Source organism: Culex pipiens, chromosome 2 (genome assembly GCF_016801865.2).
Source record: "Culex pipiens pallens isolate TS chromosome 2, TS_CPP_V2, whole genome shotgun sequence".
Taxonomy (NCBI): Eukaryota; Metazoa; Arthropoda; class Insecta; order Diptera; family Culicidae; genus Culex; species Culex pipiens.
The window spans coordinates 126,435,000-126,454,319 of record NC_068938.1 but is presented as its reverse complement, the minus strand read 5'-3'; the positions used below and the strand labels follow the sequence as shown (position 1 = coordinate 126,454,319).

At 36.8% G+C, this 19,320-nt stretch overlaps 1 protein-coding gene across 1 annotated transcript in view; it reads left to right on the top strand.

The window, feature by feature from the left end:
• Window positions 1-292: 292 nt before the first annotated feature.
• Window positions 293-19,320, top strand: part of LOC120412555 (calpain-C) — a 61,755-nt gene continuing 42,727 nt past the window's right edge. The window contains exon 1 of the mRNA XM_039573060.2: window positions 293-1,351. The gene's annotated coding sequence lies outside the window, so the exon portion shown is untranslated. The remainder of the gene's footprint in view (window positions 1,352-19,320) is intronic.

Sequence of the window (19,320 nt, the reverse complement as noted above, 5' to 3'; positions counted from 1 at the left end):
TAGGTTGAAACTTAATGAAATTACTGATAAAAAAAAGTTCATCAGATCGAGAAAATTAAAACCACATGAATTTGCTTAGTGATCATCATTTCCGTACGACCCCCAACCAAACGCCTCAACTCTCAGTTCAAATCTTGAGAGCGCACGGCGGCCGCACCAGCAAGTTCCTCGCCAAAGCTCTCAATTTCTTGCACTTGGCCAGCCAACAGACCCGGTTTACCGCAGCCGCTCCTCACATCGGTAGGCCCCCAAGAGTCGCGATCGTACGGGGGTACGGTTTCTCCTCGAAACGGCATTCACTCAGTTCGCTGGGAACGTTCGTCGGGGACCGTCGCAGACCTTTTCGTCGAGTGCCGTTTCGTTTCGGATTTCTTTGTTGGTGGACACTTCAGTGGTTGGAATCGGTTCACCAGGTGGATGCCAAGGGCACACACAGCAGTCGGAATTCCTGGCGGTTTGAGTCGCGCTGGCTCGTGGGCATTTTTGTGGCTTGCGAGGGCATTTCGTGTGAAATCGATAGCTGTTTGAGCTTTTGGAGGAACAGAAAAATTTAACGGATATTTTACAATTAAGCTGCGAGCGCGAGAAAAGCGGTCAAATCGGCACTGTTCAACGGTGCACGAAAGATTCCAGGAAGAAGGCTAGGAAAACAACCAAAAAAACGGCAAGTGACGAACCCCGCAAACCCCGTTGGCAAACAAAGTGAATTCGAGTGTGACCGGAAGAAAGGTTTCCCAGAGTGGCCAAATTGGGCGAAATTTATGCGTCGCGACAAAGTGCGAAAAAAAGAGTGGAGGTGACATCATCTACAACCTGTTTAACCAGAAGTGTTGAAAAATCGACAGTCGAAGCTTAGAAGTGTGACCAAACTAACTTGTTTAAATCTCTTTCCTCAGTGGGTGAAAGATAACGCATCGTTGAGCTTTCAAAGTGAAAATTTCCCTCCCTCACTCGTCAATTCTGTTGAAAGCTTAGCAAAAAATAAGTAAAATTGTAGTGAAGGTGTTCATCAGTTTTTTTGCAACTACTGAAAACAGAAAGCATTAGTGCAGTGAAAATCGTTCGCAATCGGTGAGAATTGATAACAAGATTTTTTGCTGAAACAAAAAAAGAAGAAAAAGTTTTGACGACTTGTGAAGCTGCCAGCATAAAAAGAAGTATCGAAAAACCTGTTTTATTAAATCTGCCAACGGAAAAGAAGAAAAGATTTTAAAAAGTGCAACAATCGAGCTTCTCTTCTCTGTGGCGAGGAATTTCTTTGGCTGAACGGATTATATTCATCGGTAGGAGTGGACGTGGGAGAGCCTGGCGATCGATTCACGCACACATTTTTTAACCGTTTTATTCATTGGTAAGTACACAACGGGAGGAGGAGCAGATCTCATAACCAATTTGCATCTTTTGATGTTTGCCTCCCACGTACAGCTGTCTGTGGTGGGCGATGTTCTTGAGAGAGGGATTTCAAGGCAATCGCGATCTTCTTTCAATTATTGATCTGTTAAATTCGGATTGAATGTGGGTTATGCCTTGCTGAAGTAAACTCAATGAGTTCATAGCAATATGGGATACCAATTCATCTGAGATTAAATAATGACTTAAAGCTTTTGTCCCTCGGCCCTGGTCGAAAATTAGCTGGAACAAAAATCAAATTTTTAGACTTATTTAAAAAGAATGAAGCAAAAAGCATCACGTAATTGATAAGGTATGATGATAGCTATGCTCCCGCCATAAATTTGAATTACCGTCATCTGGGGCTTATCGGGACTACAGTTTGAAAAAGAAAAGCAGTTTTTGCAGCACTTAAAAGCCTTACATTTGGAAAAAGATGCTCTATTTTTGTTGTGCTGTGTCTGTTTTACCACAAACCAATCAAACATATGCAAATATTGTTCAGTAACAAGGCTAAAACAACTGTCCCAATACGCCCCATGTTTCCTGATTCCGCCCAGATCACAATATCAAAAAAAAAATCATGAAAAAAACTTAGTCTATTTCCGATCTGTAATCACACAATTGATATTTGTTTTTTAACTTAAAATAGTCTCATGGGATTGAAATTTTAAATATAACCGTTTAGAAATGTATTTTTAATAGTTTACAATTAATTGTACAAGTTTTCTCAATGTAAATTCTCATGTTTAGCGAAAATTTATACTTTTTGTTTGTTTTTTGCAGGAGGAGGGGATTTTTTTGCAATTCCGAAAAACGTTTATTTAATGGAATTTTATGTCAAACATTCATGTGTTTAGTAAATTCATCGTTCAAAACAAAACAATATTGAAAAATGTTACTTTTCGATACTAGTGCTGAAAAGTTCAAATTTTCAGCACACTTTTCAGCACTGTTATTGAAAGGTATTAATTTTCCATTCTGTTATTTTTGGTAGGGAAAAGTAGGCCGTTTCGTTTCTCCAGAAGGGCAGGAAAAGTTGACAGTTTCACAGTGGAATTGCAAAAAATAATTTTTGTATTGGTCCAACAACTTAACAAACAAATATTGACGTTTCAAATAAACATGTTAGAATTCGTATGAATTTGGTTGCCAGAGTCCAGAAATTCATAAAAACTGCCTTTGATGTAATCCTTTAAAGAAATGTCAAACAATTGTCTTGTGTGACAAGGAAGCAAAAGCGATTTCGATTTATGAAAAAAAAATATTATAGAAAAGTTAACTAAAAAGTTAAATTATTTGGGATTTTTTTTATTGATTGATTGATTGATTGTTTGTTTATTTGATCAATTTTCCTTGGACATGAAAAGCCACTAGAATGCTGGCATAAAAACCTGCTTCTTTTCGGTAAAACAAATACAATTAATAAATACAATTATAAAGTAAATAATGAACTGCGGCTGAAGACAGAACTCCATCGGTGGAAACCTTTACAGGAGTTCGGAACTGGGTGTTACGGGCTGGAAAGAAAATAAAAGAACCTACGAGATGAATGTGGCAAATGAAAATATAGAATGGACAACTGTATCGGAACAATTAATGAAATATGAAGTTATAGTTATAAAATACTAACTTAAAATGTCAGTGGATTTAATAAGTTTCTCAACTATTTCAGGTTGAGCTAGATACAATTTCAAACGATCTTTGAAAATGCTTAGGGATGAAAATAAGCCAAATTTATTAAAAAAGAAATTGAAGTAATTTGCACCTTTGAAAGTTATACTACGTTCACCAGACAAAGTGAGAACATTTGGACGTTCAAGCAGATTATGATTTCTTGTGCCATGTTGGTGAGAAGAAAGTTCGAATTTTGTATTTGTTTGAGTTTGGTTTGTTAAACTTTTATATATAAAAGAACAAACTTGAATAATGTAAATTCCTCTGGCAGGCATAATGTTTTTCTCTTTTGTATATAGATCAACGGTATGACTTCTAAGCGGAAGGTTGAAAATAGATTTAAGAAATTTGTTTTGTACTATTAGAAGTTTATTTAGAAGATAATCGTAAGTATTCCCCCAGACGGCAGTTAAGTAAGACAGTACTAAAGAGTTTAATAAAGAATGATAGATCAGAATAAGAACATTTTTTGGAAGCTTATGCTTTATATCAAAAACAATACCGGTTATTTTATTAAGTTTGAGGATTAACGAGTTAACATGTGAAGACCAGTTAGGCCTATTGTCCAAAAGAATACCCAAATATTTAAATTCAGATCAAAATCACTTATTTAGTAATGTTCTAACTTACCTCGCAGATCTCAAATTCCATTGAATAATTTTTAGATTCATTTACTTACAAATGACATGAAAGTTTTTTTTATAATTCTTTGCGAACAATTTAATATTACTGAAAAGAAAACCAGACATAGTTTTCATAAAGTTAAGTGAGATCCGACTTTGAAAAAAGTACATAAATATCACTTTAGTGGCCATATCTTGCGACAGGGTTGCCAGATCGTCAACATTTTGGACTCGTTAGAAAAGTCTTTCAATTACCCTTTCAAACGATAGATAAATCAACAAAATTTTACGTTGAATCAAACTTAATTCTTCTCAATTCCACTAAGGTGCCTTGACGTTTAGCGTTGATCCGACACAAATCTTGTTTTTTAATCAATAACACGTTATGATAATTCAAATATGCCTTCATTTTCTGCGTAATCTAGTCTAACCCAGGGCCAATGTGTCGACTCTTTTATCAAACGTCAAATCAATACAAACTAGCTGCCGGATTTTTTTCCGATTTCTTCCGGAAAAGGGTCAAAATGTATTGCAAAGATAAATGAGGTACACGGAAAAAAATCAACTCTCGAAATAGTGAAATGTGTTCATGAATTTGAGAACCACTAAGGAATTTATTCACGTTTATAGTGCAAATGCACCATATTCAAGAATAAATCTCTTCTTGGTTCTTAAATTCATGAACACAATTCACGATTACGGGAATTGTTTTTTTTTTCTGTTTAGAAGAATGCAATCCAATTTTGTAGTAAACAGTTTCAGATTACAGTTGATATCACTTCCATTAAAATCTTTAAATTTTGTTTTTTTTTGTATTGTACCCTGTTTTTTGTTGAATTTAAGTTTAGCTATAAAACTTTTTTCTGGTTTCAAATTATGAAAACAATCTCCTGTTTGAGACTAATGTTTAATCAAAACAGGTGAAATGAAGTTTAACAACTTAAACAATATGTTTATTATTGAATAAACAATTTTAAACTTAAACTGTTTCTAAATTTTTTAAATTTTTAATCAATACAGATAAGAAAAAACAGCAACTCACACATTTCATTTACTGCTCAAATTCCACCCACATTTAAATCACCACACACCCACTCACTCCAGTTAAGCATAAATGGGTGCATGGGGATGCCGGTCGAAAAGATTAGCAACGTGACGTCTTCCCCAACCCCACCAACCAGGTCCCAGCAGAGGTCAACAACAACATAATAGTGGAAAAAAAGAAGAAACCCTCCACAATCCCGGCAGTTATAAGTTATAAGATTGTTGCCAGTGCGAGCATCATCAACACATGGATAGAAAAGAGAGCGAGAGATGTACAGTTATGTTGCTACATTTCTTTGTGGCTCCCCTCGCCAACCCAACTCCGATTACACACCACCAAGACGACGGTGAGCTTTATATCTGCAGAGTTTTTTTTTTGTATTAAAAAACGAATGAAATATAAAAGTGTACGAGATACCGGGTTTTGGTCGTTTGTTGTGATTTGCTACTTAAAAGTAGGGATGCTTTAAATGACATATTGTGTTCAATTTGTTTATTGTGGGATTTATTGTTTTTATTATATTATTTTGCTTGCATCTTTCATGTAGTACTGATAATAATTTTCAAGACGCATGATGACGGCACCTTGGAAACTTGCGATGGCCTTTTTGGGCCTATCTACAATAACTTAGAGAGTTAAGTTGTTTAGAAAAAGTACTGCCGTTATCTACAATCAACTTTAAACTCGTTTTTTTCAGCACTCCTCGTATTAATCCACCTTAGCAAGCCTCGTTTGAGAAATTGCTCTAGTTTAGCAAATCTATATTTTCAATTGGATTAATTAAAAAATCTTCAATTCATTGGGACTCTTAAAAGAGCTTTGTTTCCTTCCACAGCTGTGGCTTTTGTCTAATTCAAAAATCATTCATTTCTTGCACGTGATTGCAACACACACATTCCAACCTTCAAAAACAAACGTGAGATTGAGATGTGCGCTCACGAATCTTGCAGGGCGGCACCCAAGGCCTGCGCACAAAAAGTTAAATTGAATATTTTGCAATCAACGCCCCCTCCCAGACCCAAAAGGAAGGTAGCAACTTGCGATTCTCAATTACGGTACCAGCAATTTCACACCTTAATTGCTGCTACTCTCTGCTTCGGCTAAGTTGAGCCAAAGTGAACGCATATACGACCTAATACAAACCAATCGGGGGTTTGCCCTTCAACCTTTCAATACCACCACGAGTGGGTTGCCTTTTTGTTCATGAATAGCTCGTTCTTGCCGCGCTGTCAAATAGTTTTACGAGCCTGTCAGCATCTCAACACCAGCCGCGGATTGCCTTTCATAATGGAAATGCCAATATTTGCCAAGTGGCCAGCTCTGGGTTGAAAAGAGAAGAGTTGAAAAAACAACCTTTTCAAGGTTGATGAAACCACTTAGCAAACTAGCCAAGGAAAAGTACCTACCAAGTGACCTGCCTCCTTCTGCTGGTGGTTTGCGAGGAATGCTGACATTCCATTAACAAGTTGCGGGTAATAACAGCTTGCATTTTTGTTGCATAAGGTCATCTGAGAATTAATCTCTTGTAACAATGCAGGTGATAGTAGATCGCTTTAAGCTTAATTAGAGCTAATTTAAAGTTGACTCAACTTAAGCTCACAGTCATTGAGTAATTTGGCCAGATTTAAGATCACTACCATGTTACTGTCATTCTAATTAAAGTCACTAGGCTAAGTAACTTTTTGCTCAGCTTTAGTAACTCTTCACTTGAAAGAGGTTTGTCAATGCAGAAAAATGTTAATGATCGCGTGCCCCCCTTCCCCCATATGTCAATGAGTGTTTCAGTTAAACCTGCAACGGTTTGTGCTGAGTCACGCGCGTTGTCTCGATAACTTGGTCACCTGTGCCGTCCGTGTCGAAGTTGAAGTGTGTGCGATCGCATCGTTGACGAGCTGCCAATCGGAAAGTGACACCATTTGGACTCTCCCCCCACACGTTCAACGAGGGGAGCTTACTTGTAATGACAGGTGATTATTTTCTTGCGTTTATTGGCTGGTGATCGTTGATAAACAGTTAAGGAAGGAATTTTGCACTGTTTTGTAACAGAAAGGGGGATAACTTATCAAATTTAACTATTAACACCTCAAATAGCTATTGCGATTAAAGTTTGTAGACCCCAAATAAATATATATTTTTTTTTTCGATTTATTCTTTTTATGTATTTTAATCGAAAAAAAATCTTGTACATTCGATTGTAAACTATCAAGAATTTATGTAAAATATGAATTTTAACACCACAGATTGATAAAAGACGAAAAACTTTAGGAAAACAGATATTTTCATCAATTCATTGAAATTGGAAAACTAAATATAGCAATGCATACTTTTTACTTAGGTTTGATACATTGCTTAATATTAGGCGAATCACAGACGAACACACTCAAAAAAAATGAGTTCGCGTAAACGTGAACAGCGTTCATGCCAACGGAAACCAGGAAGAAAACTGTTCAATTTTTATAGTGCATTGCACCATGAAAGTGAACAGTTTTCTTCCTGGTTCCCGTTGCATGAACGCTGTTCACGTTTACGCGAACTCATTTTTTTGAGTGCATTGAAGACTTTTTAATGTGTTTCTTTATTTTTGCCTTTCTAACTAAGGAAAAGTATAGGGTATGTTTTTTTGTTTTAATGTTAAAAACTAACTTAATCCACCTATGTGGTTGGTGCCTTCCTCACTTTTTACCAACATTTGGTGATATGATGGGTTTGGACACAAATTCTATCTATTTCTCAATAAAAAAATTACACAAATGTCACTTAAGCGGTCAAAACTTGAAACTGAGCGTTGCCAGATCTTCAATGTTTTGGACTCATTGGAAAGGTCTTTCGATTACCTAACCAACGATGGGTCGGATGATGGATCCGGACATAGTTTACATACATTTAAGTGAGATCCGGCTTCAAAAAAGATCATAATTATCACTTAAGTGGTCATAATTTGAGAAAGGGTTGCCAGATCTTCAATGATTTGTACTCATTTGAAAGGTCTTTTGATAACCTAACCAACGATGGGTTGGATGATGGATCCGGACATAGTTTACATACATTTAAGTGAGATCCGGCTTCAAAAATGTACATAAATATCACTTATGTGGTCATATCTCGAAACAGGGTTGCCAGATCTTCAATGTTTTGGACTCATTGGAAAGGTCTTTTGATTACCTAACGAACGATGGGTCGGATGATGGATCCGGACATAGTTTACATACATTTAAGTGAGACCCGGCTTCAAAAAAGATCATAATTATCACTTAAGTGGTCATAATTTGAGAAAGGGTTGCCAGATCTTCAATGTTTTGGACTCATTGGAAAGGTCTTTTGGTTACCTAACCAACGATGGGTCGGATGATGGATCCGGACATAGTTTACATACATTTAAGTGAGACCCGGCTTCAAAAAAGATCATAATTATCACTTAAGTGGTCATAATTTGAGAAAGGGTTGCCAGATCTTCAATGTTTTGGACTCATTGGAAAGGTCTTTTGGTTACCTAACCAACGATGGGTCGGATGATGGATCCGGACATAGTTTTCATATAGATAAGTGAGATCTGGCATCAAAATTCCAGCACTCGATTCGCAACTCTGACACTTTTTTTATACGTAACTTTTGAACTACTTATCGGATCTTCAAACAATTCAATAGTGCAGTATGGGGCACCAAACCGGATCGAATGCAACTTGTTTGACTCAAATCGGATCAGCCAGTGTCGAGAAAACTTGGCAAGAACTTTGAGAACCAAGGGGAATACGCACACACATACACACACACACAGACATTTCGTCAGCTGTGTGCTATCTTGTGACAACGACCATTTAGTACTATTCGAAAAAATCGATTTTCAAAGTTTGATGATAAATATTTTCAAAACTATGAATGGTGGAGCCAAACTTTTTGAAGCAATCGGTTCGCATACTATCGCTTAACAAACGCTCCAAGTTTCAACTAATTTGGTTACACCAGTTAAAAGATACAGTAAATTATGTAATCAAAAATCTGAAAAGCACGTGTCACAAGTGTGTTTCGAAAGTAAAATTGTACTACGTGTCACAAGTGTGCACAGAATTCCCATACAAACTAAAATAGACTTAAATCAATAGTTTAACCGACATAATCAGTATATTTTCAAAAACAAAAGATTGCATTGCCCTTAGGAAGTGTGTATCAACATAAATTTGTGAAAAACAAGACACATTTTTCACATTTTCCAACAACATGTATGACGTGTCACAAGTGTGCACGATCATTTTGATGATAAATTGGTCTATGTCACAAGTGTGTATTGCGATATCCGGGAAACGGAAGCGAGTTTCCAAAATCGGGTTAAAGCATCTTGTAGTGTTTGTTAAGTATAGCAAAACGTCATCATTAACTCATTTTCGACCAAAATGGTCTATGTCACAAGATAGCACACAGCTGACGATTTGTTCAGTTTTCGATTCTGAGTCGATAGGTATACATGAATATAGGTTTTTGACCTGTTTTTCAAAATTTTATTTTTAGAGCAGGATTATAGCCTTACCTCAGTGAGGAAGGCAAAATTTAGTTAAATTTAGTTACTCAAAAAATCTGCAATAAAATCATTTGCATTTTTCACGGTAGTAATTTTTTTGCTCATAATTGAAAAAAAACTGAATTAAGGAGGATAAAATCAAAGTATTTACCATGTATGTAATGGCAATCGGGTTTTTACTGTGTAGAAAATTATTTAAAAATCATAAAGCTAATTGCCGGTTCCACCACGTAAACAATAAAACAATAATCCCTACGTCAAACGATATGCATTATGGTTTCAAATTGCGTCGCTCAAAAAACCCTTATTGCGTGCATCATTTTACGTGATTTGACAATTAAAACGTAAGTGTCTGTGCCCGTTAATTTTCGCAAAAATTACATCGAAACGGTTCGACACACTTTGGGCACGGCTGGTGTACATTTGCACTCCAATGCTCCACATAAACACACGTTCACTGTCGCACAATCTCTTTCGAGTTTTTTTTTTCGATTCGCCAAAGTGCCTTTTCAGCATAAACCTCCGCGAAAAAAGAACACGTGTAACGTGTATAAAAATATAACGTTTTATAACCGACGTAATTGCTTTATTTACATTTTTGCCGAGAAGTTTGTGTGTTTTCTAACCAGCGACACGCACTCACAATAAGCGACGAACCCCCTCGAGTTTCGATTGAGTGCAATTGAAAGAAGCTTGGCATTAAGGACAGGAATGCCATTAGCACGTAACGCCGGTGATGGCAGCCCTCGGTCGTTGTAACGCGCGGCTTATGTAAATCAGGTGTGTGTGTGTGTGTTCAAAGTCGTCGCGTTGAATTTCGAACCGTTCCTCGTTCAAGTCTAGGTCTAGTCGATTAAAACCATGCCATTATCGCATGCCATCGCGCAGCAGGGCTATGATATTTAGTCAGTGCAGTGTCAAATTGAGGATGCCGAACGTGACACATTTGTTTGTGGGTCACACACTTTTGATTTAAAATGATTTTTATTTTACAGCTGATTGTTAACAAATTTGGAGGCAGCCATTCAGAATACTTTTCGTTTCTTTCAAACGTTTGAGTATGAGTTTATACAATATACATTTGGTCATTATTTTACTCAGCATTGAAAAATTTACTTGATTCAATTTAAGCCTTCAAACATCAATTTAACTCAACTTCAATTTCTGATTTTTCCAGGCATCCCAGTTTTTTGCCATGTCTGACTATCTCGGATATGATTTTTCAAAAATTGTCGATTAAAACACAACGTTTTACACAGTGAAAAATTGTTTAAATTTGAAAGTTGAGCAATTTTTCACCAAAACCGGAAATGGATTTTATTTATATTTTTGAATTGGCTCAAACTTTTTGGGATCTTTCCATATGACCAAAGAAATCATTTTGTGTTATTCGTTGCAAGGCTCCATTCAGTTTGGCAGCTGTCCATAAATATTCGATAATCTGTATCTTTTGAAAGGAATTTCCTGATTGGTTTGGTGTCTTAAGCAAAGTTGTAGATATTGATGAGGACTATTCAGAAAAAAATGGTACACGGAAAAAACATTGCCGATTTTTTATTAACCTTTTTTTCAAATTTCCCAAAATCCATATTTATAAGCTTTTTGTTTTTTTTTTTTTATATAAGTTTAAAGAGACAAAAAACCTCAACCAAAGAAAATTATATATTTTTCTGGGAGTTCCTTGGCCAAAATAATTAGACCCGTATTTTTTGTTTGGCCATTAGGGTGACCTACACCGTGGGTGCTAGGGTGGTCCCAAAAATTGCAATTTTCGTCATTTTTAGCAGAAATCACATTTTAAAAAAAAAAAGCATAACTCCACGCCATTTTAACTGATTTTAGTTGTCTTGGACGCAAATGAAAGGTGATAAATTGGTCTTTCTAGGGAAAATAGTCTATAGACCCAAAAATCTAGATGGTTGAATGAAACTTTAAAATGCCGTTTTTACGGTGTATGGACCAAAGAGCCAATGTCTGAATATATTTATATCGGATTCCTCGGAAAATTTCACATATAATATCAAAAAATTGGCGATAACTTTCCAAGATATGATTTTTTGAAAATAAAAACTGGAACGCACGCAAAATCGAGAAAATGACGACCTCTGGATTGTGAATCCAGTGCGCGGTCCAATTGATCCACACGGGCGGGACGAACGAAAACAACACACCGATCAGAAAATTCCATCAAAAGATACAGATTTTGGAATTTTTACGTACCATTTTTGAATGGACAGTTGCCAAAATTGTTTTGAGTTAAAAAAAAATGTAATTTCACATAAGAATTTTTTGTTTTTTTATTTATTTTTTTTTCTGTTTAATTTATGTTTATTGTTTTGTAAAAAAAATATGCCTTCATATTCTTAACTCCACAATTTTTCCTTTTGATAGTTTTAATGCATCAAAATGCATTTGAGCAAATATTTTAACAATTTAAAATCTAAATAAATAACAAGTTTTTTTTTCACAAAAAAATCGATTTCCCAAAATCCATATTTTTAAGTAGGTATTTGATTTTTTTTATATGTTTAAAGGAACAAAAATCCGCAAGCCACAAAAAAAAAATATTTTCAAAAATGTAGCCGCGAAGTCATGATTTTTTGAAAAAATGTGTGTTTTAGAAAAATTGAATTTGTTTCTGATTTTAGATTTTAATGTAAAATCAAACTTGCAATCGACAGGAACTTTACAGATTTTTTGATAATGGGCACCTTCGTCCATTTAAAGAAAATGTATTTGAGCAAAAATTTATTTTTTTTTAAATCTAAATAAATAACATATCAACAATACTGGTGCAAATCAAATCCAAAAAATGCTATACAAGAAGATGCGTTCCACACTTTTGAAAAAATGGTTCAACCTTAAAAAAGAGGGTGCAGTTATTTCTAACAAAATTCTGAGTTAGTCTACAAACGACAGAAATGTTATTATACTGTTTCAAATTCATGAAAAATTAGAACATTCAATTAAGATTATTTTAAATTGTCGCATCCCTCGTTCCCTAAACCAAACTCAAGAGACAAGCTCCTTGAGAAAAGTGAGCAATGTCTATTTTTTTTTGTTAAAGCTCTTGCAAATTTCCAATCCCCTATTCGCAGTGAGAAACCTGCTTGTGGGAAATTCATTCACGAAATAACCAAAGAAAGCCTTTCGATTGCGGCTCATTCGCAAAATAGCAAAAGCTGTGTAAATTCCTTTAGTGATCCCATCAGCAGGAAAAAAAACACACACTAAAATACCGGTGAAAACGAAATCGCCAACAGCAGCTGTTGGCTGCATTTGTTTTACCAATCTCAAGAGATCTATCGACTCCACTACCTTCACCACATCGCTCCATCCGTTCATTGGCGTATGGATGGATCGCGCGGATGGTACTTTCCTTGAGCGCCAAGAGCGCTGCTAAGCCATCGACTTCATCCAGTCTCGCCGATCCGGCAGAGGAAAAGCTTCATAAAGGCACGAGAGACTAAGTGATTTCAGGTATTTCCACTAGAGGAGCCAAAGTCGTCGACGACGACGTTCGAAGTGAAAACTGGAAATTGATGTCAGATTTCAAGGTTGAGATCACGGGAAGAGATGCCATCAACACGCCGATCGATTGAGCTTTCTTCACCTCGGCCTGTTTTGTTCGGATCAGGGTTTATTGCGTTTAGATAAAGCTAATTTGAGGTCAATCAATTAAACCTCTAAACGACACACACTGATTGTCGAAGTCGATAAGGCACTGATTGTTTCGGAAAACGAAAGCCCCTAGCTTAAAATAACCCCAAAACGACTTGCAGCAACAACTTCAAACGATTGCTCAGTGATATGAATAAAAGATTTCCCTCCGAAAAAAAAACGAGGTTAAACGACTTGGGCCCAAAATTGAGTGTGGCCCAACCTGGCTTGAGCTCCGCTTCAGGTCGTCGCGGTCTTCGGTCTGGTGGTGACATTGAAACGTGAAGAAGAAAGACGATCCACGGAGTTGACGGAGCGTGTAGCGTTGAGTCTCTAGAGGTTGAGGGCACTTTAGGACGGGACCAACTACCAGATTGACGCACGTCGCCGTGGCCAGTTTGGCCGCCATGTTAGAATGAAACGGTGAGGGGGGTAGGGCCTGCGCAGGGAAAACGAGACTTTGTGTGTTTTTCTTTTTTTTTAGCTGGTCATACAAGGTGTGGAATGTTGTCTCTTTTTGAGGAAGAACAATGGCCAATTGTTGCGGATGCAATAACAACCTGAATTACCTGAGCTGAGGGGATGGGTAAGCAGTACGTACAATTTTGGAGGTTACCTTAAACAATTTAAACCACCACCAGGAAAGTGGAATTTAATTAGCCTATTACTAAACCAAGTCAGAATAATTAACTCAGCAAACTGTACTCACGAGTCACACGGGCCATTTGACCAGTACTCAGAACACCAACTCCAACGCATTCTTCTGGACCTGCAGAACTAGTTGCGAAGTTGAGTCACTTCCTCCACAACTTGTACGCTAGTTATGTGTGTTGCAAACTCATGTGGGAGAGTCACAAATCAATTCCAGTTGAGCGTACAAATCTGTGCGATTTACAACTTTGAGACTTCAATTTTTATTTAAAAAAAAAACAGATGGAGTTTCGTCGCGTAGAAAACCGGTATTCCTTTGTATATCTTTTCCTAAAAATAGAAACATCCGACAGAGTTGCAAAAAAAAAGAAGTGGATCGTGTCATTGGCATTATATCCAGATCCAACAGAGCAATAAAGTTTTCAGCAAAACCTTGGTCAGCCCACTTCTGCTCTACTCTTGTCGTAGGGGGGACTGAATCATCACTAAGACCTCCAAGAACTGCTCTTAGGCTCATGAATGTTGTGGCAATCCTCCTAAAAGAGTGTTTTGCCTAACTTTCTGCCTAATAATGGGAATAATGTGCTTTTCTAGCTTAAATTTTCATCAGCTCATTCTTGTTTTTATTGTTTTTAGGTGAAAGTATGATATATTTTAACATAAAATTTGAATCTACTCATATTTGGCATGGGGGTTATTTTTGCCTCTAAAACAATGAATCGCAAATTTGGTGACATTTGGTCCAAAAATAAGAGAATGTTGTTGTTGATGTTAATTCATTTATTTCTGGTAGCTTTAACTTTCTTGGTCATTCGCTGCCTAAATAAGTGAATGTCCCAAGAGAGTTTTTTTTTTTTAAAAAAAAAAGGTCCCATAAACATTTTTTTGGGTGTATTTTGAATACCACTGACTCAAGGCGGTTCTAAAAACACCAAAAAGCAAAAATTGAATTTGTTTATAGAACCTTCAAAAAACTCTAGAATTTATGCCCAAAAACCAAAAAAAGTTTCAAGATCAATGTTACATAACTTTTATTGTAGACTATCACTTATTTTCGTAAAGAAATTAAAAAAAAATATTTCTTCAAATTTCAAGGCAAACTAATGCACTCTAGTGCAATATATTGTAAAAAATTGATGGATTTCTAAAACATTTGCTAGGTAAGCAATATAGGACTTTCTAACTTAAAAATGTGATATCTCAAGGATTATTGAATTTACCCTGAGATTTTATTTGAATTTAATGTAAAGAACTCTCAGCATTAGAACACAATTGTCAATTTTCCCGTAAGTGCTGGTTCAAATGGTTAAAAATTCATTTAAAAACTTCAAACGCAAATTATTCTACGTCATTTTTTTTTATTTGCTTACCCAAAAGTTGGCTTTTTGTTAACTTTTCTTTTCAAAAAATCCATTTTTAAAAAAGGAGGCATTTCAAAAATCTAAGAAAAAGAGAGGGGTGCCACGGGCTCGAGGGTGATTTCTCATCATTTTGTTGACACACACATCCACATGCAAGATGAGAGCTTAACTGCCCATGTCCGCATAAATGTCCCATATGCAAAAACAGCAAGCTGAGAAAAACGCATTTGAAGTTTGTCCCATACATAAGGCTACGTGTTAAGTTTTCCCGAAAAAACTGGATTTGCTCCTGATTTCTAGAACAAAGTTCTGGATGTTATAGGCTCTTTTGAAAGAGCACACAATTTTGAACCAAACTGCATCAATAACTCGAAATCGATAAAAAATGCATATGGGACATTTATGCGATCAGGGGCAGTTAACTGCTTAACGAAAGTCGCCTTCAATATCTTTTCACTTGTGCTAACGTTTTCAAAGTGAAAAAAATATGAAATTGCTTCCAACTACCGGCAACATGTTCTTTTGAACATTAGTTAGTCACTTACTTGAATAATAATCCCGAAACATGTAAATAATTAGCAAGCGCCATCTAAAAAACAAACGCGCCAAGTCTTTTGACGTTTGAACTTCGACGACCAATTCAAATCGAAGGCTGAAGAAAACCGAGCGAGAAAAGAATGCAAATAAAGAACAAAAGGTGGCCACCAACACCACCAGCAGCGCCTGTTGGAATTAGACAGTGATGCCAGAAAACTTTCTTTATAAATGCAACTTTTCGTGAGTGTTCGCCTAAAATTTCATCACAATTGGCAGCACTAAGCAGACCCAAAAAAGCGCTGGAAGTTGGCTGGAAGAAAAAAAGAACTAAGCTGAACATTGAAAAATGGGCGTGGTCCAATGCATTCTCGTCTGATTAGAATACATTTGGGAAATATTTTCAACTTTGAGTAAAAGTGTCACTTTGAGTAAAAGTGAAAATAAACAGAAATGTTCAACAAAAGTTGCTCTACTCGTTGGTGTACTTGGTTTTAGTAAATTTCAAGGAACACTCCAGATTATCCAGCATCATTCAAACACGACCGCTTATTAGGCTTAAAATGGGTATATTTCCCCTTAGTGATAAATTTTAGAGAGAAATGCGTAAAAATTCAAACAAGAGATATAATTTTTTTATGTTTTTACAAGTTACTAATGAAAAGTAATATTTTACTTTCCGGACCAATATGAATTAGGGATGTGATTTTTGTTTTCTGGATAATTTTTAAATCAGTTTAAAAAATAGAAAAAAATATAAATTTATTACTTTTTTCTTGTAGGGTGTTCAGAAATTATCATCTAAACCAAGGTCCAACAGTGTACGGATATTAAAAATTGTCAATTCATGAGTTTCGTAAAAGTAGCACTATCCGGATAATTATCCGGATAGTTCTATAAACCCCCGTCTTTATAAACCCCAGAAAAAAATATCCGGATAATCCGGGTTGGACTCCCAACTATGATTTGCAAATTTCTATTGTAAAATTGTAAACGACGTCCCGTACAAACGGTATGCCCTGTTTTTGGTCTCGCTCTTAAGATGTCCACAAACCTACTATAAGCCTTTCTATCAAAACTAAAGTCAGCACTGCAAGATGAATCTCAAGAACTGAATAAATTTTAGTTGGTGTGCCACATTGTAACCCTCAGAAGTGAGAAACACCTCTTGTGATATTGTCCAACGTGATGCTTCTCGCGCGATTATCCCAACCACCCCGTTCATTCATTCAGCCACCAGAAGCAGCAGAAAAAAATATAATATCTTGCGCAATGACAACCATTCTTACAGAGGTGACCCACCCTAACAGAGGGTAAAGGTGGATCGCAGAGGTGGGGCAATTATTCAGATCACGAAGACTGTTGGCAATGAGATGGCGGTGGTGGCGATGCCATCTCACAGGTCGCTGAGCACAATTTGTCGAACTCCCCTCCCCACAGAAGAGACCCCTTGCGAGGAACAATGCCAATGATTTTCCGAGGAACTTCACCAGCCGCACAAGTGACAAACCTTGGTCGCGTGCAGGCCACTTGCTTCACCGTGGGCCAATTTAAATGGCATCGCACTCACTGGATTTAATGCACTTTTGTAAAGGGTAAGTGCAGCTAAAATTGGATTGAGACTTATACTAAGAAAGACTAATACTTAGAAAATATATGTATTTTCAAGTGTAAATGTTTATAAATGATTTATCTGATTTTGTCTACAAATTTCAGTTTGCTATTCTTAAAAGCTTTAAACAATACTTTACCTAGGACAAACTTGAGTCCCGTGACCAAAAAGCTCCACCAGAAACGCAAAGAAGCTACTCATAGTGAAATTACATAGAGAAATAAAGATCAAACCACACAGAGATTCATCGATAAGCTCGCGTGCGCACAACTGACTGCTTACACTTTTGGCGGGAAGGGAAATTATTTTAATTGCGGAAAATGCCGCAACCTCAAAAAAGTTAACCACTTAATGGATAAAGACAGGGGTTCTCAAACCGATTTCTTAGTTCGAAAATTTTAGAATAAGTAGACAACAACTTCCTTGGTTGCTGTGCCCCATTAAAACCATAGACAAACAAGCGTAAGTTTACTTGAAAATCCATAATCATAACATCGAAGGTTAATTTGATCCATCGGAAACTCACCACGACGAATTTGAACTCACCACAGTTTGACAGTTGTTTAAGGAGCGGCCGTGGCTGACTGGTTACGGTGTTCGCTTTGTAAGCGAATGGTCCTGGGTTCGATTCCCATCTGCTCCCAACGAGAAAGTATAGGAAATATAAATCTTGAAACTCTGAACATGAACTAAAAATCAAAGTCGCTCGAGTAGGGGTTCGATCCCCCATCCTTTGGATTGGTAAGCAAAAATGCTAACCACTAGGCCATCGCGACTTGATGAGCTATAACTGGAATTAGGAATACTGTTGTTGCCAACTATATACGCGCTGGGTCCTTGTCCATTTGACAAGGGTTCGGAAGTTCTAAATAACGTTTGAATCCGATTGGTGCAAACGTTCTTCAGGGCGGGGCTTGTCGATAAAAGCTGAGGTACCTCGCGCTCGGCTAGCCAGCGTAGAAATGGGTCACCGAAGCTCGGCAGAGCTAACACCTTCCAAATGCCTATGCGAGTTATTTGCATGTATAGAATGTAGATCTAAAAAATATACATGGAAACAACTCAATTTGTAAGAAGCGGCCGCGTGGTCCCGTTTGGTTGGTTGCACACGCACACACACACACGCACCACAGTTTGACAGTTGTTTAATTTGTTTGTACGCGCCTTACATTGTGTATGCTTTGCGTGTTTACAACTAGATAACTCTAGTAAGAATTTATTGATTATATTTTTTAAAAGATTTGCAGTTTTAGAACCCCTGACCATCCATGGTGCTGGCACTGAGAAAAACGAAACAAAACGATGTCACTTGGATAACCGTAATTTTCGCATAAGAGTTCCTGTTCGGCAAAAACAGAAGGAAACCCGCTCAAAAGATGTGGCTCAGATAAGCTCACCGGGGACGTCGTTCCACGGCGGTGTCATATAAGGTCTGGAAGAGACTTAGAACGCCGCGCTCAGTTCAACGATCTCCGGACCAACAACAACAGCAGCAGCCGGTAGCCACAAACCGGGAAATATTTCATAGCAACTTCACGCCCGAGCCACACAGAGTGAACGTTACGGGACTGTTGATGAGCACAGTGAGATACCAACCTCGTGGTCTTATACGGCGAGGGGGAATTTGCCAGAAGCAGCGCGATTACAACCAATATCACATTATGCTTTTGTATTATTCACGTCACGACGACGGTGTAAATTTATGTGCAAATGTCTGGTTTTGCCTGGTGAAGAAATGTCGTCAGGTTTATTTTGAGGGTTTTAACGAAGAATTTCAGATATAAAGATTGAATACCTACTCAAAAATGTGCTGATCTGAAGATATGAGACATGAATACATGAAGACATTTGAAGACTTTTGAAACTTTTGAATACTTTTGAAGACTTTTGAAGACTTTTGAAGATTTTTGAAGACTTTTGAAGACTTTTGAAGACTTTTGAAGACCTTTGAAGATTTGTGAAGACTTTAATACTTTTGAAGACCTTTGAAGACTTTTTTAAAACTTTTGAAGATCTTTGAAGACTTTTGAAGACTTTTGTAGACTTTCGAAAAATTTTGAAGACTTTTGAAGACTTTCGAAAACTTTTGAAGACTTTTGAATGCTTTTGAAAAAATTTCAAGATTTTTGAAGACTTTTAAAGGCTTTTGAAGACCTTTGAAAACCTTTGAAAACTTTTGAAAACTTTTGAAGGCTGTGAAGACTTCTGACGACTTGTGAAGACTTTTGAAAACTTTTGAAAATTATTAAGAGCGA